We start from the raw sequence: 24643 nt of genomic DNA, 5'->3' as shown, positions 1-24643 counted from the left end.
ATCCATTTCCAAGATGGCTCACTCATATAGCTGGCAAACTGGTCCTGGCTGTCAGTTGTACATTTCAGCTCAGAGCCTTAGTTCATTTCTACATGAGCCTATCAGTTGGGCTTTTGGAAACCCCTCATAGAAAGATGGCTAGGTTCCAAATTTGAGTATTTAAAGAGGGAATGTAAACTTCCTACCTCTTAAAACCCATGCCCATAAATTGGCACAGAGTCATTTTCACTGCATTCTTTTGGACAAACAGTCACAGAGGTTACCCGGATTCTAAGGGGAGTGACATTTAGCCATTTTTAAATCTACATTACCCTAGTGGCTATGTGTTTGATCTTCCCTACAATCTCTTAGTCTTCCAAAAGAAAATATTGATTATTTCATTTTGAATGAATCTCTGTCCCATGTTGTGTATTAATATTTTCCATAGTTGATGAGGATGTGTGTCTGATGAACATAAGCCTGCTGAGTGGGCAGGTAAGCTAGGAAGAAGGAAGGCTCAGGGGACTTTTATTCCTGCAAATGATCTTCCAGATACTAAAGAAACCAACAACTAAAGATGTAAGTCTTACTAAACTTACCTAAAGATAGTATGCTCTCTCAAAGCTGCTCCTGCTTGAGGTGCTCATTTCATCATGGCACATTTATAGGCCAAATCATATAGTGCTTGAGTTTAAAAATAAATTCTCGATCATGTGAATATTAATGGAGAGTCAGGGATATGTTTTATAATAGCTCACTTCCTCCTGTAGGCAGGTAACCTCATTGATGCTGGTATTTCCATTTGCAATGATTGCATTTATATATTATCTTTAATCATGTTTTAACACACTTTCTCTTGTCTTCCCTCTCTGAACATCTGCCATTTTGAAAGTCTCTCCTAAAAAAATAAAATAGAGTATCAGACCTAGAAGTTATGCTAAACATGACTTAATCATTCTTTATTGCTATTTTTGTTTAACAGATTAAGATATTAAGGGCTGGAAAAGCCACCTGGCCATGCAAAGTCCCATGGCCAAATAGAGCAGAGGTGGAACTAAAAGTCAGACTTCCAGGCCAAGTGCTCCAGCTTTCAAGACAAACTGGAACTGCTTACAGCTTGTCACCCAGTTTAATTCAGCTTACTGTGCCCTTCTAGTCACTCTTACTCCAAATAAATTCGATTCCACTTTTTCAATCAATATTTAATATTTATAATTATATGCCAGACAAGGGAGTCATACCAGTGGACTAATAGGCATGATCCCTGTTCCACAATTAGTAAGATTTCACTTTCTGTGTCCTCTATGAAGATCAAAGAGCAGATTCCATGCTTTCCTGAGACACTCAGGTTCATGCAGCCACCCCCATTCACCTTGTTTCTTGCTGTTTCTCCATCACCAGAAGGCCCACCTATTGCCTAACCTGCTCAGACACTAACTCAACCTCTCTGTCATTTATATAACCGTCCATTGACGGCAGTTGCTGGCAGATTCTTTTGCTCAAGGTATTTCAGTATGGAAAAATTAAAAGCATGGAAGAGTGCCTTGAGCAATGGTGGCCGCTGTTAAAGTGCTTTGGCAGTTTGTCAAGATTTAGCCACCTGCCTGGAAGAAGTTTTACTCACCAGCAAATTCTCCTCTCTGGCCCCTCCCTGCCTCCCTTCTCCAAAACTCACACACTCATCAACAGTGGATCATTTCTGTATTTATTCATTATGATCTTCATGGAAGTCAAAGGTGTTTGATTCAGAAAACCACTATGGCAAAAAAATAGACTTTTTAAAATCTCCAATTTATTTTCTTCCAGATGACTGCTTTCCAGTGTTCCTTCAAACTCGGCAGCATCCGTTGCCAGAGCACCTGATGGTTATGTAAGGGCAAATCCAAGTGCAAATAGACTCAGCTTTTCTAATTCTCCTCTGTTTCCCAGTGGAGGCAAAAAAATAAATAAATAAAAATAAAACCACACTGATGGAAAATAATTAAACTAAATCTCAAGATACTGGAAAGAAATAATTTTGAATGATGCTGAAAAATCCTCCCATCTTGCCAAACCCCATGCAAGCATTTTGTTTATTTCTTTGAAAAAAATTACAGAGAAGTCTCTTTGTAAAGTTGTAGATACTTGGAGGAAACTGTATGAAATTTCAAAGGAAAGGGAAGATGTAGTTTGAAGCCTGCAACTCTTGGGTTTTATTAAGAGGGAGGTGAACAATGGAGCCCAGGGTCGGAGAGAAGTGAAAGTAAACATTTTAGAGTTGGACCATTCTGTAACCCTGGAAAATTAATTTGTTCTGCGTAGAACACAACAAACGCTCTATGCCAACGTCTCTGTACTTAGAGAATCAATTCATTAGTACCGCCGTACAAGCTGTACCAGCTCCTCACTGGGTCATCTACGCACTTATACTCATGGCCACGGTCTCACTGAGACTAATTTCACAGAGATACGAAAGAGGAACAATAAGAAAGGTATAGTCTGAAAAGTAAGTTTTGTGGCTTATGCCAGGAATCAAAGAAGGCAAGGATGACATTGGAAATCAGACCAGAAAAGTGAAAAAAATAATATTTTGCTTCCTTGAATGTTTACTTTTAATGGTAATTTTTACCTTGAGATTGTAAATTCCTTGAGAGAAGGGAGTACACAATGTGCCCATTTCATAATTCGCAGGTAAGAAGATTGACAACTTCCATGCCCAATATCTGGATGGTGGATCACACTTTTCAGTGTCACACACAAAAGGGCAGAAGTGGAAGGAAGCAAATGGATCCAAGAAGAAAACTCCCTTGCTCTACAGGAGAAACCTGACCTCCATGCACAAGGTTGTGTTTGTGGCAAAGCAAGGACAGGTACATTATTCTGAGCTTCATGCTTGTCCAGTGCTAGTTTGACTCTCTTGTCTCTGCTGATGGGCTATACTTGACCCTACTCAAGCCACATGCTGGATTTTACTAGACAGTCTGCTATTGAACATGTTTCCCTTTCTGTTCCTGCTTTTCCAAATCCTATTCATCTTTTAAAATCCAGAAGAAACCCCATGTCCTTCCTCAGTAATTTCACCATCCAACCTTTCCATTCCAGCCATTCTTCACCTAAAGCTAGAAATTGTCTGTGCCTCCCTAATAGATACTGTGGCTGCAGAAATCCCCATTACTCACTGTTGCTGCCACAAGAGACTGGCTTCCCTTACATCTTCCTTTTCTCTGACTTTTTAATCTTTGCCTGGTAATCCCTCCTTATTCTTGCTGTGATTGGAAAACATTTTTAAATATTAATAAAACATTGTCTTTTACTTGTCTTCCTTATTGCCTCCTTTTTTCCATCCCTTCATTGAACTACTTCTCTGATTCTGTTGTTACCATCCTCATGGTGGAAGGATGGAGTAGCCTACAAGTATTTCTAATTTTTTTTTCTCAAAGGGTTAAATTTTTCAGAGAAGGTAGAATGTTTTCAAAGATCAAGTGAAAGAAGTGAAAGAAGCACTAAGAAGAAATGTGAAAATAGAATGTGGGGAAAGATAGTTCTGGAAATTCCACAGCAAGGAGGCTCTGGTCCTTAAATCTGGACAGCATTGCTGGTTAATGGCAAGATCCTCCAATTGGAATGGCAGCAGAGTTGGTGAGTTCTGGGCACAGGGTTCTCAGGCTTAATCAAAATTCCCAAGCCCCAAGCATGAGTCTGAGACAGCATAGAGCCTGGGAGCCTGAAGAGGTCATGTACCCAGGAATTATGGACGCCTCAGAGGTAACCTATATAGATAGATGATGGGGTGTCAGCATCTCCCCAAATCTTCAACCCATACATAACATCCTAGAATCCTATATCACCTTAGGGAAATTCCAAGAACAACTAAACTAAACTTCCAAACACTTGGTAGGATGGGAAATCATATTTAGAAATAAAATTTAGTTACAGAGAAATAAGGAAAAGGTATTTCTTACACACGTGAGATGAAACTCTAAAATTCATCCTGCTACCTCACCTTGCTAGATTTAGAGTCAATTCAAACTTGTAGGTGCTAAACTAACTGTGATGGATGATTAGGGAAAAAAAGTAGGTTGGGAGGAAGTAACATTCCCTTAACAAGGCCTTTCTTAGCAGGGGTATTCTGGTTTCAGCACTGGTCTCAGCAGAATTCTTGGGCCTCATCCCTTTGAAGAACGTATCATCACCTCATCGCCTATGAAACTCTGTGGTCTTGGGCAGTGCTCCAGTTTTCTCATCTGTACACAAGAGATAATAATTGTCCTTACTTTTTAGGAAGATTAAATTAATTAATGCATGCAAATTACCTAAAACACTACTTGTCACATAGTATATGATCAATAAATATGAGTTATTTTTATATTAATGTGTTATCCTCTCAATTCTCTCCTTTCCTAGATTGGAATGGCGTGACTGGTTTTGTTCTTTGAAATGGAAATGATTATGCATAGATTTTGGCTTTGTGTTTAAGATCTAAGCTACAATATGAAAACGGACACTGAGGGGAGAGGAGATGGGTATAGAAGTAGAAAGGGAAAGAACCTTTTCTTCTGCATCTTCCTTGCCTTCACATAAGAAGTTAAAAGAAAAAAAAATGGCAAACAAATCTTAAAAATTCTTAAAAGAAGTATGCAATCCCTTCAGGGATAAAAGGAGAGAAAAATTGTGAGACCAATCCTGGGGGACAGCCAGAATAGAAACCCATCCTTTCCTTGGGGGACATAAATGAAAAACAACTTGGCAACCAGGAGCCAGTCAGGCCAAGCCACGCCCTCAGGGATTAATATAGACCAGTAGCCAACGTTTCTCAGGACTCCTCACCACCATGCTCTTACACCTCCCTTCTGGGCCTCAGCACTTACTTCTATATACATGTCTGCAGGTTCTGCCCTGCTGAATTGCTGAGTGCAAATGACAGGGGCCCTGAGGACTTGGAGCTAAGATAACTCCCCTTCCAACACAGCAGCAGAGACTCACTCCTGGAGATACAAATTTAAATTCTGAATGCATTATGCCATAGAAACATTGTTATGCTTTGTATTTAGTTTCCATAGTGTTATTAGGACATTACTGTAGTTCAGCTACATTATGACTTAAATAGGCTTTTGTGAGTGGAATGGGAACTAATACACCATGTCTAAAATACTTTTCTGTGGGAAAAATGCCTCCCAACTTCAAAAATGCACTTGTAAATCAAACTTCTTTTCAATATATGGGAAGGAGACTATTGGCAATAATGTGTGTTACATTTTTATTTGAATGCATCTTATATTACAGACTCAACCTAAAATACTAAAAGACAGATTTCTCTAGAGTTTCCTTATAACAGTCAAGCTATACACATATCCAACATAGTATTTTTTACATAGATGTTCAATTAATATTGGTTGAAACTGACTTCTTAGGCCCGCCAGAGGTGGCTTTTCTCAGCAACTGCTCTGTGTATCACCAAAGCAAATTTACTTGTTAACTAATTTGTTTTAATTGAAGTTTATTTTTCCCAAAAGTTATGCTCTGTATTTCTAATACTCAAATGGAAACAAACAAATGGACACAAAAAGACGGTGTACCATATTTGGAACTACTTGTTTACATCAAAATAAATGTCACATGCAGCATCAAGCCCTGTGTAATCTGAGCACTGGCTGGTGTAAGAGACCACTAGGAATTACCTCTAATGATATTTCATTTCCTTTTCTTTTTCACAAGAGCAAAATCATCATGGAGGTCACTTTAGACAAACCTGTTTGTTTTTCCCTGTTCAGTGTTTGTCTGCACAATTGAGACCCAACCTCACCTCATTTCCTCTGCTCAACACCACCTCTCCTCCTCATGCTTCCCCTCCTCCTCTTCCTTTCTTTATTCTTTTCCCCTCTTTGAAAACTCTAATAACTAGAATAAACCAAAATGTCAACATTTGCAATTCTGGTGCTTCATTTAAGCAATAAAAATAATAATTAAAAGGGTAAAACCTTAGAGAGATTTCTTCATTTTATATGGTTTGCCAGCGATGATACACACTCAAAAAAGCCAGTAAAAGAATTAATTAGAAACAGCCGAAGTTCGACAAGCTCTGCAAGTTAATGAAGCAGAGAGGAAAATGTCATCTCTGAGACCCAGAGCTGCACTAGCTTGGATAATATCCACTCCTGCCTTACTCTCCTAACTAAATCTCTTTTAATCTCTCCTTGAGAAATCAATGCTAATGACATGGATTTACCAAGAAATGACAGCAGCATAATACGTTGAGAACTGCTCCTCCTGTTTAATGTAACTGAGTTCTGATGGGAACACTCAGAGTTTCATTCTGACAGCAAGTTGTTGTTTTGCAGGCTCCTATGGGACTCAAAATAATGGAAGAGCTTCACTATATTTTATTTTGAATCTTTTCATTGTGAGTTTGTTTTTTATATTGCTCCCTTTATCCCTCTTTCAAAAGCAGATTTCTCTTCTCTGGCCATTAGATTCCCACCCCTGCCATGCCCATCCACATTCTACGATCCAATTTTATTTCCTCTATCTTTTTTCAGAATGGTTCTCTTACGGCCACAGGTGGCATTGTTGTGTGCACAGTTTTTTCCCCATGTCTCTGGTACAAAAGGTAATTTATGTACATACATCTACTTATTTGTGTTTCTATTTAATTTGCCTATTTGTGTGGTTGCTGTGGTCAAAACAGGATATTTCAATAATATGTCTAGAATGTGCAATTCACATAAATGTAAGAAATATCATTTTATTATTAAAAAATAAATGTGATATTCATACTATATAACAGTTCTGTTCTTAAGCATATTGTAGTAACAGAGATACATTCCACAGGGCATTTATTGCACCTGTAAAGATTTAGAATCATAAAGGAGTGAATGTGTCTGTTTGCCCACTTACTATATCTAGTAGTGACCTTGGGAAGGAAATTCAATTCTTCTGAAGTTTTTTTTAATTTATTTTTTTACTCTGTAAAGAGATGTAAATAAAGTATCTATCATATATTTCCCTGTCTGTAAGAAGTAATGAGGAAATGTAAAGTGCCTGGCACATATGTGGTCCCCAATAACCCTGCTCCCTTCTTTGTTTCCTTCTCTGTCTAATTTCTTCCTTTGGAGTTATCAAAATATATTGTACCTCACTTTTGCATGAGAGTCATCAGTCTTTTAAACACAGCCACTGTGGTCACAAAGGCTTTTTTCTTTGGGATAAACATCTCAGTAGAACTGTCAAGCCTCCCTCAAATGACAGAGATAATTTGAAGCTCCCCAAGTGAAAAATGAGACTTGTATAGATGGATTAATTAGTTTAAAATACAGTGTTTATTTCTATGGCCTTTCTAAGGATATTGTTAGGAGTAGGTTCAGCTTTGTGGGACCTAAAGCTTACACAATTCTCTTTTAATACAAAGAACACAGAAATGGATACAAAGACATGGAGGAGTCATGAAGCTCAAGTTTCATTTAGTTTCACAGAAAAGGACAAATAACAAGATTCCTCTCACATACACACCACATCCTACCACCTAACAAGGGTCATTTGGGGAATCCCTAAAATTTAGTTGCCATTTGGAGTCTGGTGAGGAGGGAAGAAGAGGCAGGGGTGTTCCTAAATGTACTGAGATAAAGTTTCTGCTTTTTAAACAGGAATCAGTTTGGTTATAGAAAAAAAAAAAAAAGAAGTAAAGCAGAAAGCTCCATTTCTAGAGCAACTGAATATGTGACTATATAACCAGAGATTCATGACTGCATAAATAATTTCAGATAAGATGGTACTGATGGAAAACTTCTAGAGAAACTGTGAGTTTGGGGGAATGTGACTTTAGATGCTGTGATCAGAGAGATGAATGTTGAGGCTGTTAAAGCATGAGAAGAGTTGACGATGCCAAGAAGCAGGAAAAGGGAAGACCCAGCAGAGGGAACATCTAGCACAGAGCCTGGTAGCCTGGAAGCCTGGAAAAACTCTGGAATATGAAAAGGAAAAGAAAAAATTAAAAGACTAATGGTATCAGATGAATTTGGAAAGACTGTGTCTCACTGATTTATCAAAATAAAAGTTACAACATAAGTATCGTAAGGCAAGAATGTCCTTTGTTATAGTCACTCTTTCATTGAATCCACTAGAGTCCCATATATGTACTGTTAGCCTTTCTATCAGAAAGTAAGTTAGGAGAAAAACTGGTAGTAGATTTCAGAATCATGTACACAATTTTATTCATAGTGAATACAATGATCACCTAAAGCTTACAAACTCTTAATGTCTAAACTAATTGATTATCCCAATAGATAATTTAAATAAACTCACTGATAATAGTTGTAATATTTTTCAATATTCCTCACAAAATTGGAACCTAGGAATTGCTGGTGGGCTCAGTGTTGCTTAGTTTCTCTCTGACTCTCAGCCTTTTAGTAGCACATCCCTCCATAAGTCATGTAGCCTTAAATTCAAAGTTCAAATGCCAGAGTTCCTTTAGGATCTTGCACAAGGCTGGGTCCTCTTTAAAATGCACTTGTAGTTAACTTGTATCAGCCAAATTTGGAATCTGGGGTTTGACTCCTCTCCTAGAACATCAAAAAGGGAGGGCAGATGAGTTGCAAGGACGGATATTGGTTTTACTGTGGAAAAATTTAAAGAGCTCAGAGGGCAGCAGCATAAACATCATGTTGCAAAGATACTTTACTGTCTACAAGTCTCATGCTTCCTTTGTATGTTATTATGTTGTTGTTACTTAGCAGTTATCTAGCCAAGGACTTTATTTCCCAATGCCCCCACTTCCACTTCCTGGATTGAGAAGGGGTTGAGTGGTCTTCATCAATAAAGTGTGAGCATAGGTGACATCACTTATGAAGCAATTTAAATAGCCAAGATATTTTCTCTGCCCTAATGTATTGCATAATGGAGCCACACTGGGTAGTTACATGAGAAAGTAGTAAATGTATATTGTTTTAAGCTGCTAAAATTCTGGGGTTTGTTTGTTATAGCATCTTGTATTACCAACTAATACATGGGATCTTCAAAATTCTTGAGCTATAGCAAACTGAGTTAATTATGTATCCTACTGGAGGGGTGAAATTAAATTTAAGAGTTTTGTTTTGCTTGGTCTTTGTTTTATCTTCTTGCATGAAAGAAGATCTTCTGGAGATGGCTAAAAGTGGTTCTCCTGAAAGGTAGGTGTGGAGTTTATTGACATTGTAGCAGAACTAACTTGACTCCATATTGATTCTATTCCTTTAGCTCTAACCTTTGTACTCTGTTCCTGTGCTTAGGCACGCTGGCTCTGCATCTTTTGTAAAAGAATGTTTCCTGTAGCCTGAAATATATGAGGTAGCCCATTCTCAAGGCTCTAGCCTTCAGACATTTTCCTATTCATATAGAGATAAAAAGTTGCAGAACAAAGAATAAAATTTGTATTTTTGGAAGTTTATAAAAACTTTGTTACCAGACCTACATGGACAACTGCAAGAACAAAGGATTCCAGCAGGAAGAAGTTTGCAACAACCAGCCATACCCCCTCCCCATTTAGTATAAAAGAAGCCTGAATTCTAACTCTGGTAAGATGGTTCTTTGGGACACTAGTTGAGCATCTTCTCAGTCTGCTGGCTTTCTGAGTAAAGTTGCTATTTCTTGCTCCAACAACTTGTCTCTCGATTTATCAGTCTGTCATTCTGCAAGCAGTATGAGCTTGGATTCGGTAACAAAATGATTTTAGAAGATATTCTTAGAGAAGTAAATTATCCCAAATTCAAATTCATTCATCCCATAGGACAAGAGAGTGTATCACAGTACAAGGAGTGTAGGAGAAAAGGATGACAGTTCTGGGTCTGTGATGTGGTTGATAGTAGACTTGAAGTGAATTGGGTCTTTTGGGCCTGGCTATGCCTTGGAAGATACAGAAATGAAAATGTGAACTATCTATAGAAAAGATTAGAACTCTCTAATTGCTGCAGTCAATGCAGAGCATTTGGTTGAGTTTAGCATGAGTAGGACTGTCCTCCCTGCAAAGCCATGTCAGCCTTAATGGGATATCAGCAGTGGCCCAGCACAAGCAGGCAGATTGTGTGTTATCAATTTTTAGCAGCAATACCACGTCACGGCAAGAAATTCTGGCAATAGTGGACTGATCAGATCCCAACTCTTTTCCAATTATAAACTGAAAACTGAACACAGCTCCCTTTTAGGACTACGTGTCGCCCTGGGTGTTTTTCAATAGTCAAGAGGGAGACACTGGGTGTTCTGTCAGTAAAGTAGTTGGGAAATCAAGCCATCCACATATATCTCTTTTATAAATAAAATGTGGGAAAAATCTTTAAGATTATATATATTTGAAGATTTTTCAACATGTAATATTCCTAATATTTGTATAACTTCTTATAATTTATAAAGGATTTTCACAAGCTTTATTTTATTTGACCTTCCTAGCAACTCAATAGGGTAGATATTATCACCTCAATTTTATTGATGAGAAAACTGTGGTTCATGGAGTTAAAGCAACTTGCTGAAGATTACACTAATATTAAGTGGTGAAGGCACAGTTCAAATACTGGATTTTATCTAACCTGCAATCTTAAACTTTTACCTCAAAACTGTGATGTAACCAACTGTAATCCAGATAAATAATGTATCAAAATTTGCTCTTAAGTCTTTTGGCTGCTGCCTTATAGCTGTCTCTGTGGTTTCTTTTCTCCACAATCTCCGTTGATTCCTTGCAAAGAAGAGGATATAGACAACTTCACTCTTCCTTCCTGCTTCATTTATTCCTTTCCAAAATCTGGCTGACATCAAACAGCACTGATTTAAGAATTTTAAGGAAAATGAAAAGTAACTTCTACATACACTCATACACTCAGAGACACTTGATTTAATACAAAATAAGTTCATTGTTTGATTTTTACATTGATAAATGATTGACAATTTTGTACCCTTGAGTAAATTCAAAAGAAACACCACCTAAATACTCATGTACAGCTTCTATTATGATAGATTCAGATAATGTTCACAGAGCTGAGCATAGTGGCAGAGGAGAGAGAAAGCAAAAATAATTTGTTTTACATCACATAATTTCTTTGTACCCCTTCGTTAAGGCAGAAATTAAACACTCACAGGAGTTTTATGCCATTGGACCCTGAAAACGCAACAATACTTTGCAATATTTAAGTTTACTTCTTCAGTGGCTTAACCACTACCCCTCCATTCTGATATTTTCCTCACAGGGATTACTTTCTATTTTCTTCACAAACTAAATAGCTAAGTATTATGTATTTTCCCATGTGACATGGGTGACCCAAGCTCTGGGTGAGAGAACCAGAACATATACAGAAAAGCCAGATTTCAACTATGCCAAAGGGCCAATGGGGATATTTTTCTTCATATTGAAAAAAAAAAAGAAACTTTTATTCCATACCAGCATCAGAGCATTGTCCCCATGCACTAATTTTCTAAAATAGTGACCCTTTGGGAAATGATGGTCATGAAACTAATTTACGAAAGCATGAGATAAATATTAAAATAGAAATACTGAAGGTTTTAGCCTCCTGCAGGTTCTAAGAAACTTGGAGTAAATATTTACCTTGACTTTTCTGCCATGGAATTACTTTGAGAATCTCACCATGAAGAAAATGACTTTTTTCCTGTTATTCTCAATAGCATTTCTCTCAGGGTGATCATTGCCTTTTCTCTTTCACACTCTAATGTTATATTGAAATGCTGTGAGCGTGCTCACATACTGTTGTGAATTCAAAAGGGTACTTATGCCAAAAAACAAAAGACATTTCTTTCCCTATGGCTTCCACCACCCTTACTTGGCTAGCTGATAAATTGGTTATTTATGAAGGCTTTAACATGAGAAAAATAAAAATGTGGAGATTTGTGTGATGGGGGTTGGGGAGAAGTCTTGGTTTAATAAAATGAATATTTTCATCTGAGTCTATAGGACAACAACCCCATCAACTGCAAAGTGAAAAGTCCAAGTTTGTCTGACTGCTTTGTCTGTGTCTATAAGTTGCCAGAAACAGAGGTTAATGGATTTTTCACACTGAATTGATTGGTTGTCTTGAAGTTAGGGGCAGCAGTGTACTATCTTTGGATATTTGATCATCTTGTTCATGTATTCATCTTTTACACCTCTGCCCAGAAATGTATAGGATTGTGGGTCTACTGTGTATTTGTTTATGTGAACAATATTTCATCTGGGGTGTGTGTGGGTGTGTGTGTGTGTGTGTGTGTGTTTACCTTTCTGTTGACCTTTTCACTTTACTCCTGATACTCCATGGTTCCTTAAGCTGAGTTCCCCATGGAAATGATTTATTGAGGCGGTTCAAAGAAATGATCACTTTCTAACCAAATGAAGCATGTAACAACACTGCTTCTCTATTTAAGCCAGTCAGTTATTAGAATATAATTTATCCAAATGTGCATCTTTCTCTTTTCTGCAGAGAGAAAAGAAAATTTCTCCAGAAGAAATTAACTCTCTTCAGATAACCCCTTCTTCAATCATGCACACTTTTTAGCTTCTTCTCTTATAGGCACCTACTGTTAAGAACCAAACTTGGGTCCACTTGCCCAAGCGCAGTAAAACCAATCTACTGACACAGGGTTGTGCTGAAGGAAATTGCAGCATTTATTGCAGGGTGCCAAGTAAGGAGTCCAGGCAACTAATGCTTAAAAGGCCCAAACTCCCCGAAGGTTTTCAAAGAAATGTTTTAAAGTGAGGGTAAAGGAGGGGGGTTGTGGGATGTGTGATCAGCTCATGGATATTCTTCTGATTGGTTGGTGGTAAGGTAATTGGGACTCACCATCATCAACCATCTGGTTCCAATCAGTCTGGGGTCTATGTGTTTGTGGGCAGCATACAGTTAACTTCTTCCATCTGTGGGGTTTTCAGTACCTGCAAAACAGCTCAAAGGACATGGCTCAGAATACTATCTATAGCACTTGAGGAGGAAATAAAGGTCCTTGACTTTGTTTAATGACTGTTTTCCTTTCTTTCTGCATTTTCTCACTTCTCTCATTAAATTTATTCTTTGACTAAAGTTTTTTCTACAGACAAAAGGCAGGCTGGGGACAGGGGGAGGGGGTGGTTTGTTCTGGGAAGGCTCCTTAGGGTTCTGCTCGGTTACACTGTCAGCACTGAAATGAATCAAATAACCTAATACAGACGAGTTTCTTGATGCAAATGTCCTTACTCTTTGCCTAGTATCCCTCTCATGTCTCAGAGCAAAACAACATGGTATTTAACTCCATGACCAAAAAAATTCTTTTTGCAAAATATGTCAGTGGTTTTGTATTTAGTAAATCCAATAAATTTATCTTTATTATATCATTTGGCATTGTTGACAACTCCTTTTCTCTTGAAAGATTTTTCTACATTTGGCATCTATGTCTCTAAACTGTACTTATTATTTTTTTCCCTCTTCTACTTTTAAATTTCCTTTATTTTCTCTATTCATCTGCTTATTGTTTGTATGATATATCCCTCAGGGTTTTTTCTCCCCTTTCCCCCTGGAAAACATCAATTCTACTTCCATTGAGTCAGTTATTACCTTTCTTACTTTCTAAAATCTCTCCTGAAGTCTAATCACATATATATCCAACCTCCAACTAAACCTATCCACTTGAATATTCTATGACACTTCAAACTCTACTTGGTCTTGATGGAAAGCACTATATTTTCCTCCTTGTTTGTTCCACATATGTTAAGGACTAAATGCCTGTGTCCCCCGAAATTCATTTATTGAAACCCTACCCCCCTACATGATGGTATTACAGTGTGTGGCCTTTGGAAGGTATTAGGATTAGATGGGGTCATGAGTGGAACCCTCATGATGGAGATTAGTGCCCTTATAAGAGTCATGAAAGAGCTAGCTTCCCCAGCCTGAAAGAAGGTGCTCACCAGAACTTGACCATACTAGTACACTGATCTTGGACATCCCACTTTCAGAACTATAAAAAATAAATTTCTGTTGTTTGTAAGCTACCTAGTCTATGGTACTTTGTTATAGCATCCCAAGAAGACCAAGACACAATCCCACTGACTGGCCCTTCTATCCCCCCACACCTACTGCTTCTTGGCTATTCATCTCTAAGACCCAGCTTACATATCACTTCCTCTGGGAAGACTCTTCTGATTTATCTAGATGAGTACTCCTGTGTAGGGACCCCTTAACTCTGTGTTGACAAAGTTTATTTACTTGCTTGTTTCCTCAACTGAGATGTAAGTTCAAGAAGGAAGGCCCCAGTGCCCCACAAAACAATGACATAAAATAAACATGTATTTACACAGAAAAACAATCTGTGTAAATGAATGAATCCTTAAAAAAGTTTTTATGATCCAATTGTTTATCTATAAATACCCCTAATATACAGACCAGGAAACTGAGGCTTACTATGGGCAAGCTGTGACTTACTACTTTATCTTTTGTGGGTCTCTTATTATATTGCCCTTTATCTCTTAATGTAGTATGTAGCTTATAAACAAAATAAATGTATCTCATTTGAAATGATAGACTACTTTGAATCAAGTAAAATGTCTGAGATTTCTGATTACTTTGGCAACAAACTGATATTACTGTAATTTACAATAACGTTCTTTTCTTAGTCCTCTTTCCCACCCCTACAATTGTTACAACAAAACTCCCAAAATAGCTGTGTTACTACTAAAGGTCTTGCCTGTAGGTGCAGTTTTCCAGCTGATTCCAGTGAAAGTAGATGGCCTCTTCTTTTCCAGGACTTTTTTCTCCTTAATCATTGAAAGGAGGCTATCTCTGCAAATATTAGCAGTTTGTTCAGTTCATAGTTTTCCAGTTGGAACACTCAACCATTTTTATCGTCTGTGTTTGGATATAATCAGGGTTATTTTGAAAAATATTTATTAGTAAAGTAGGCCCTGTTACAAAGGAATCTTTTCAGTGAATGCCAAACTTCTCTTGATATTTGTACTTCTATTGTCTGTATTTAATTAGTTTAGCTGTTATTATAGAATTTTAACACTAGGAAGAACTTCAGAGATTATCATAATTCTCTTCTTCTCTTATTTTTCTAAATTACAAGTAAATAAACTAAAAGCTTCAGAATATAAAGTGTACACAATCAGTGCTTGAGTCAAAGTTTAGAATATTTGACACATTAACAAGACTGAAAGTTTTATGCAGACACCTATGACACTAAATTCGAAACCATGTGCCCTTTTTCTTGACCTCTGAATATCATTCAATTGATTGACCATTTACCACTCCCTCCTTCTTAGTCCAAACTTTTCCCTTAACTTCCTTAATTACACTTTTTGATTTTCTCACAACCTTCCTAATTATTGCACCCTAGCCCCTCTTATAGGATTTTTATCCACTTCCCAACCAGGAAGTTGGCATTCTTTAAGGCTCAGTTTAGTGTCTTTTTTTTTTTTTTTTTTTTTTTTTTTTTTTGCCACCCACAATTGCCTTTGGTTTATTACTTTTTCAGTGGTTTTGAACTTGGCAATGAAAACGTGGTTCATCCAGTTATACAAAGCAGAAACTTTAAGATTTCTTCCATAACTCCACTTTCCTCCTTCCTCATATCTAACACATCACTGATCCAGTTGGTTTTAAGTCCTGAAAAAACATATAGAAATAGATTTCCTTCTCCTTATCTCCATCATTGCCATCCTATTCTAAGCCACCAAATCATATTTCTAAGGACTATTATAATCTCCTGGTTGATATTGGTCTACCTCCACATTTGGCCTATGGCTGTCCATTCCCAGTATGGAGGTCAGAATAATCTTTTGAATACCAGCTATCTTCACATGCACAAACAATATGCACCCCTATACACCACATATATTTAAAACCCTTAAATGTCTTTCCATCATCTTCATAATATAAATAAAAATCCCTCACATATCCTGCAAGTCAATCCATGGTCTACTCCCCCCATTCCTCTCTTGCCTGTCTTACATTTTCTCCAAATTTCATATCCTGCATTCTTTTTTATTTTAATCACATGTGCTACTTTCTTCAAGATTCAACTATTTTAAGATCTCAGTCTTACTCCTATTGTCCTTTAGTTCTATTTGGTAGTACAGCTATCTTGGTGGTTAAAAATGTTGTCTGGAATCAGGTAGATAATATACAAATTTTAGTTTCACCACATGATAGTTGTTTGACTATGGATAAATTATTACATTTTTGTTATCTAATCTCCTCACTTGAAGTATGAGGAAAATAATACAAAGTAATTCTTAGGGTTACTATGAGGATTATATGAATTAATTCACAGAAAGTGCTCAGGAGAATGCTTGATACTTAGAAGTATTCAATACAAATTTGCATAGTATCATCATATTCATCATCATCATGTATCATCATACTGAGCATCATCATCTTCACCTAAGTGTAAGAATTTCCATTAGAAACCTTTTTTGACCTCTAAATCAGGCTTTCTTCTTTGCATCTCTAATTCATAGCTCTTATCACAGGTGAAGAAAGGAAAGACCTATTTCTTATCAGCCTATATTCTGTGCAAAGTTAATAATCATGTCTTAGCACATTTAAGGCAGAAACTGTATACTCAATAAATATGTGTTAAATGAAAGAATAAATAAAGTCATACTATCTAAACACTAATAGTGACATACATTTTTAAACCAATATTTTATATATGTCTATATCTTTAATACTGCAAAGTACTCTGGTAAAAATAACTCAAGAAGTTTCAAACAATGGAAAGTGTCAAAGATCAAATGGAGAAATTGATTATATGAAGACTAATTAAAAAGTATTTATACTCATCATTCATAAGATTATAAAAAGTAATAGAAAAAAGAAGCCTGAAACTCTGAATGAAACCGGAGCATTAAAATGAGTGTGAGCACTCCTATGCAATAAATCTTGAAATAAAAATATAATAAATTATGGTAATACCACTTTTCAGGGTTTAGTAAGCATATGAAGCTCAGTTCAAGAAATAACACAAGCTAACGACACAGATTTAGAAAGTGTTCAGGTATATCCATGGGTAGTAAACATCCATAGATAAATGAAAGAAAAGATGAATATTTAGAAAGATATTTCCACTTTAAAGGACAGTCTCACTCTACCACAAGTCATACCAGGATGGTCTGACACTGTTCCCCAAAATGTTCTCATCACACTTCTATCTCAATTTTTAAAAATTACACTATGCACTCCCAGTAAATGTATATTTATATATCTATTTATATGCATTTTACTATAAAATATTATATACACTATAAAACAAATTCCCTCAGTGTAGGCTGAGATTAAAAAAATGAACTATCATGTTTTAATAATTTATTATCATGCCCTAAGGTATTGTGTTGCAAATTTCCTGAACTTGGTATACCCCACTTTGAAAACTCCTGGTGTAATACATGGAAAATAGGACTGGACTATGTCCCTGAGTTGATGCAGAGTGACTTTTTTTTTACCCTTATCATTGCCACTTCTCAGCAGAATCTTTTTCAAAGATATTAATTCCTTCATTTCTTTCTTAGCCCTTTTCCAACTTTTTACTTGTCTCTAATGAAAAAAGTCATTTAAACTTGAGAGCTGTGTTACGTTTTATTCAATATCAGGAATTTATTAAAAAGTATCAAGCCTGTACTTTCTTCAAATTAAGATACTCCTTGTGGTTCATTTCCAGTGATAGGTAATCCCCATCTCAAATCACTTTGCTAGGAACACTGGTATTTGATAAATACATTTGCAGGGAGCAGTTATCTTCAAAGTCCGCTCTCATCAAGCATTGTCCCACCACAAAATATGATCAAAGATTAAGGACTCTGGGGACTCATGGGCTCTGAACTCATCAGCCTCGAATCCTACTATAAATTATCTAAATGAGGCACTTGGCAAGATTCTTAACTGATTGTGCTATTCGGAACACCTCCATTTCAATTAGAGGTAACCATGATACACGACAGCACAGAACAAAACTAATAATTTTCACTGATGTCAAGGAATGTTATAGGACTTCAGGGAATTACAGAAAGTATTTCAAGAAATGCACGTTCACGGCAGCATTCCTTGTCCGTGTGTCTGCTTCTTGAATGAGAGGGTTTTATCTTAGTTTTCTGGTTCACATCAAATGGGTTCAAAGAATATTCATATATAAAACTCTGGATGGCAGGGAAAATTGGTATGCTAAAGACTAAAAAGTCAATGCTGAACCCCCGAATTCCTCAGGAGATGAGATGTGTCTTCAATTTTAATCCTGAGCCTGAGCAAATATGATGCAAACAGATGAAACAGCTAACATTCAGAAAAAGTTAAAAGATTCAAGGTCACAAATATCTACTCTTCCTGGACCAGTAGAAATCTTGAAATCCCCCATGAATGTTATATCCTAAAGCTGATTTTAAATGGGTATATCTGAGCAGTATACCACATCAGCTAACATACTAATTTCCCTAACTTTTAAAATCGTACTGTCATACAGAGTGAAGTAAGACAGAAAGAGAAAAACAAATATCATATATTAATGCATATATGTTATATCTGAAAAAAATTGGTAGAGATGAACTTATTTACAAAGCAGAAATAGAGACACAAACATAGAGAACAAACGTATGGAGACCAAGGGAGAAGGGGGAGTGGGATGAACTGGGAGATTGGGATTGACATATATACACTATTGATACTATGTATAAAATAGATATCTAATGAGAACCTAGAGTATAGCACACATAAGTCTACTCAGTGCTCTGTGGTGACCTAAATGGGAAGGAAATCCAGAAAAGAAGGGATACATGTATACGTATAGCTGATTCACTTTTCTGTACAGTAGAAACTAATGCAGCATTGTAAAGCAGCTATACTCCAATAATTTTTTTTTTAATTACCCTAACAGTAAAAATAAATAAATAAAAAATAAAATTGTACTGCGGGCTCACTTCCCTGAATTTTGGGGGTTTTGCCAAGCAGAAAACTAATCAATTCCTTTCTAAAAGCAAACTCTGGGATTTGAGGAACTAGGCATGCCACTTACCAATAGAAATCAGTTTGATTCCGTGATTTGGGCATAAATATGCAAGTGCCAAAAACCTGTTTTCTTGTTCTAACAGGGCTAATTACCAACTTTATGTCCTGGGTCTCCTTTTTCTTGACTCTAATTTAAAATTTTACACTCCCTACCCTTTCCTTCAAATAGGAAGTAGTATGAGAATGTATTCATTTTTTAATTAATTCAGGAAACACATATTGAGTACCTTCTATCTAGAAAACATTTTATTAACCAGGTTGAAAGGATATAAAAGTGAAAAATCCATACTTCCTCACCTCAAAGAGCTTTTGTAGAGTCTAGCAGAAGAAATATTAAAACAAATGAAAGCTAGCATCCCCTGGTATGATATGATGAAAAAGGCACTTCACCTTCATCGTATTCCTCCCAAAAGTACATAACTCCAAACTAACCATGAGATCAACGTCAAACCTAAATTGAAGGACATCCTATAAAATATCTGACCAGTTATCCTCAAATTGTCAAGGTAATGAAAAACAAGTTAAGATTGAGACACTGTCACAGACCAGAGTAGACTAAAGAGACATGATAAACACATGCAATGTGCTGTTCTGGATCTTGGAACAAAACATTTTTAAAAGTCATTAGTGAAAAATCTGGGAAGTCAGATAACGTCTGGACTTTAATGCACCGATAATGGTTTTCTAGTTTGACAAAAACCATGGTAATGTCAAATATTGACATTAGAGGAAACTGAGTACGAGCTATATAGAAACTTCTGTACTATTTTTGCAACTCTTCTAGACATCTAAAATTATCCCCAAATAAAAAGTTTACAGAAAAATTCAAAAGCACACAATAACTATAATATAATCAAGGTATGACAATATCCATGAGATAAGAACAAAGTTCTGTTAGATTGTGGAAGTTAAGGATACTACTTCTGCGTGAATAAAAGATGACTGCTTTTGTAGGAGTCTGCAACATCTATTGCAGAAACTTACCCCAAACTTTTGCCACACCCCTCTACAAGGTCAAACCACCTCATGGATCTATTTTGAGGGTCCAGCCTTAGATACAATGGGGAAATATTTTTGTAGAATAAAAGACAGAGACTCTGTGTTCCTGTAGCTACAAATATACCAGGGTAGTGGGGAGAGAATGTTTTGGGAGATGTGCAGATAAGAGGGGGTACTCTTTCTCCAGAAAAAATATTTAATAATAAAGGCTTGGTTAAAATTTGATATGCCTTCTATTATCACCAGTCACCAGCAATCTTAAACAATATCAGTGGTAAAATGCTTCTCCCCATTGAGCTGGACCACTTTAACCACCACCTTTGATACTTCACTCAGGCAGTTATGTCTCTGTAATAAAGAGTCAGACTCTACTTTTTGATGTTTACCTGCTGACAGCTATTAAGCCTCACCCCTCCTTTTTCTGCTTATGCCCCACATTTGGACAAGCTGATATTTAACCTTAGGCACTCCCTTATTTGACACAGGTGGGAAGTTGAAACAAGGCAATCTTCTGCACATACATGCAAGGCCTCATCCCAGCTACCACTCCTAAACAACATAAAAACCTTCAGTCAGTCTCCTTTTCTGATCTCTCAATCAATTTTCATATCTTTTTGGGAGCCACCCTGCTTTCCCTAGAAAACCTCATTATGTGAGAAATAAACTTTTTCATGTTCTCTTGGTGTGTATGTGCCTGTGTGTGGTGTCATTAGTTTTGACAGCAAAGCAAATTTTATGTGAGGGGTCCTTCTTTTTTATATACAGTGGCCACAACAGGTTCACAGAGTCAAGAACTGGAAATACCATTTAGGAGATAATCGATTGAGAACTACCTTAAAGTAGAGATATGATACAAAAAGAAATAACAATCTATTACTATTCCCAGCAGCCTCTTCATTTCATTTAGAGTTTTCTTCCCATTGGTGCCCAGGGCCTCCATCCTTCATTTGGTCAGCCTCCCTCTCTCCTGTTCTATCTAGTCTTTGCAGAGCCCCTGCTTCCTCATGCCAGGTCCCTCGTAGTTGAACAAGTAATTCCTGTTCATCCTAAAATTTCACATGCTTCAAGGCAAAAAAACCTTTTTTTTCTCACTAAAACTGATCACTTGTCATAATATAATCCATTGGTTTATTGAGAAAACATGCACTCCTCTCAGTGTGAAGATATGAAGGTAGGAAGCTAAGAACAGGGCAGTGCTGCTCTGCATCCCAAGTGCAGGGAACATGTTGTTGTAACTGACTATATTTCCCTTGATTACATCTGACTTACAATACCAACCAAAGTTACAAGAACAGCAGCCAGTTAAACTCTGCCTCCTGACCCTGTCTTACTTACTAAGAATTGGAGGAATGATTCATGAACATGTTTAAACCAGCCGATGTCAAGTAGAGGAAGAGACCATTTTCAGAGGCAGTCACTAGTTCTTCGGAAACAATAAAAAAAGTCCTACAACATAGGTGTAGCAGAAAAAGAAAAAGAAGTAAAGAGAGTAGAAAAGAGTATATCTATCTTAAAATTCAGTTTCAATCCTAAATCAGATGGTACAGATAGAGAATTCCTGCAAAGTTGATTCCATCTACCTTGAATGATTGACTAGTAACATGAACTTTGTTTTGTAGACAATGAGGATGCACTTTTTTGAGTATGAAAATCACCCTGCTGCAGATAAGTTCTATCCTCTTGGGATACTTTTTTTAAAATCGGTAAACAATGATGGGAGAAGATTCAGGAAAATTTTATAGTAATAAATGGAATAGCAGCAATAGAAATGGAAACAAAGTTTCAGGTGTAAGAGACATTGTAGAATAGTACTTTATAGCTAATCAAGATGGCTTCCAAGATTTAGGTATGACTAACTAAAACAAGGAAGAAAAGCAGGGGAGGTGACTGCTTTGGATAGAAGATTATGAATTCAACATTGGAAGTAAAATTTTGATGAATTGGATAATAAATGTCAAAGTCTTCTAACAAATTAAAAGCATTTTACAAAAGCATGTTTTTAATTTTTTATCTTTCTCATCTGTATATTGTGTATCACCATAGCATGTAAACTACACAAGGAAAAGATCTGACTTCATATCAAGTATGTAAACCAGTAAGTACATTTTAAAGGAATTATGTTCTACTTGGTAACTGCTAATGAAGTTGCAGTTTTGTTTCATATAATGCTCATTGCAATGGTTAAAATGCCCTACTAAACTGAGATGTGCATGCCCTAATGCAATAGAGTGTTTTTTGTCCTTTTGGACTCTTGTTCTCTAGGCCTGTGACTCATATTTTAATCCTAAAAATATCAAAGGACAGATTTCAGCAAAAGGCAGCTCTTCTTCCTTGCCCACCTGAATTACCAACTACTGTAGAAAGAACATTGAAAAGGGGATTAATCCATGGATTTTAGCATTGTAGTCTGAAGTCTTTCATGCCATGTTACAAAAGTCCATGAATTGTTTGGTCATCAAAACACTCAGGGAATTATGTAGCCCTTTTATTGGACAGATAGATCAACTCACCTGGAGAAGGACAGTGTCTACTAGTAAAGTCAACACAAGGAAGTTTTAAACCAGTTAGTTAGATAAGACAGCCAAAATATATGTCTATATATTCTGCAGCTTGAGTATAAGGTAACTGCTGACTTTTATACATGAAGTACTGAAAACCTGTTCTTTGATAGTGAAGATATAAAAAAGTTAATTATGTTTTTCATGTCTTCAATTTAGCTATGGAGAAAGTTTAAATGTCCTACCATGTGACTTAGGGGAATATATTACACTATACAGCACTTAATGATACACTTTTCATACAATTGAGCATCTTAGTTTTATGAGTACTTGGAGGGCAGACATCTTGTTTTGTGATTCTCTTAAACACCTCTCAATACCCTCTCTCTACCACCATGGGCAGAACATGGTAAGCTTAAACTAAACATTTATCAAAGAAAATGGATTAAGTAGTCAATTAGCCTTCTTTTCAGATGGTTACCACTTCAGCAGCAAGAACATTAGATCTGAGAAGATCTTCCTGTATTTATACAGTTTCTAAGATAGATAATAATAACATTTTATTGATTAAAGTTGTCTCAAGTGTCATTCTATTGTCATTGAGGTAAGTTTAGACAATGGACTGCAATGTTATTTGTTATCTCCTTTGAACTGCTAGTACTGGATGGGACCTCAAAGAGGATCTGGAAGAAGGAAAAATGGGTAGCTCAGCAAGTCTGTTCTAAAATGGATGTAATATCAACAAGATATGTGTATTTTCTATCTTAAGGCATCACAGAATTGAAAACATACTATCAATTTATTAAAAATTCTATGAGGAAAAGAGAAAAAACAACACATAAAGCAAATCTATCAATTATATGACACTCATCATTTTAAAATATCTTTAAACAAAAGTTTTTCATGTTATATTTGCTCAACAAACCTGTCTTAGAGGATAATACCAACACATTTCTAATTAATAACAGTCAACCTTAAGTTTTGATTGTTCCAAAGCCCACCCTGTGCCCTTTTCTACAAATTCTGACCATATTTGACTGTCTGAAATCTACTGGGTTTGTGAAGCAAACTCAAGCTCTGTAACTGATGGCTTTGACCTTGGTGATGACTTTGTGTTAGACTTTATGAAGCTAACTAGACTTCACAGCCGGCACTGTTAAAACTTACTCTCCCAGCACAAAATGAGTAAAAGTAGATAAGCAAAAGTAGATGAGTAGATGAGCAAAAGTAGATAAGTAAATGAAGGCCAGAGGCAGCCACAGGGCAGGGGTGGGGGTGGGGGAAGGCATAAGTAGACGGCATGCTTTCCTGTGTCTGGGCCACATTCAAACTTTGTTCAGCTCTGCTCACTGCCACATGCCACTGTGCTTTCCTGTCCCCCGTTCACACAACTACTGCAAATGGTATCATTTTGCAACTAATTTACTCACTTAGTTTTGGCCATTAGTCATTCCCAATATCCTCAATCTGCAGGTAATTTTCCACATTATTAGTTACCCACCTGTCTTGTTAAACTGGACTTTCTGAAACCCTGTGTGCCTGCATTTTCTGCACCCCAAGATCAAGCAAATAATTGCCTGTACCTGGATGGAAGAATTTAATAGGAAGATTATAGTTGATTCCAAAAGTTAATAACTATAGCATCTGGTTTCCCTTTTTAACATTTAAATGATAAATTCAGTGTTCATGGAGAGAGAGAGAGAGAGAGAGAGAATAAGAATGAGTCAGCTCACCAGTCTAAAATCTTCTTAATCTTTTGTGTTCAGGTTAAACATAGATGAGCAGAAGGTAGGCTTTAATCTCTCCACTAACGTACTTCAACTATGACCCTAAGGGACCCATCTTGATCACATTAAAAGAAAGAAGCTCTTTTCATTGATAGGAAATTTAGCTCCCTGATAAGGAAGATGGCCACGTCCTCTGATTTCATGCAGTGTCTCTGATGTCTTTGGTTGCTCTGAATGAGAGACTACAGCTGCTTTGAGACATCTTCAACTCATTTTCATTCACATCTCCATAAAACCATCTGCACAGGATGCCTTTTTAAATATTGCTTGGTGAAACTCAGAACGTTATTTTCTAAGCCAGCTCAGGAAAATCCAGCACGAAAAACCCAAGCTTTCAGAACTGAGGGCCAGGATTGCAATTTGCCATGAGTCTAAGGAGAGTGCCTCATTTGCAATTAAATTGACATTCGTTTCTATCAAAAATAAATGTGCT

At 36.7% G+C, this 24643-nt stretch overlaps 1 long non-coding RNA gene across 1 annotated transcript; it reads left to right on the top strand.

Annotated features, from left to right (window-relative positions):
- Positions 1-306: 306 nt before the first annotated feature.
- Positions 307-24325, top strand: LOC309610904. The gene is made up of 2 exons (XR_014234222.1): positions 307-23608; positions 23646-24325. It is a non-coding gene; the product is annotated as an uncharacterized lncRNA (long non-coding RNA).
- The last annotated feature ends 318 nt before the right edge of the window (positions 24326-24643 follow it).

The sequence above is a fragment of the Balaenoptera borealis genome (assembly GCF_965194805.1).
Source record: "Balaenoptera borealis genome assembly, chromosome: 14".
Lineage (NCBI taxonomy): Eukaryota > Metazoa > Chordata > Mammalia > Artiodactyla > Balaenopteridae > Balaenoptera > Balaenoptera borealis.
Note: the sequence above shows the minus strand (reverse complement) of the source record. Positions and strands in the feature narration are given on the sequence as shown.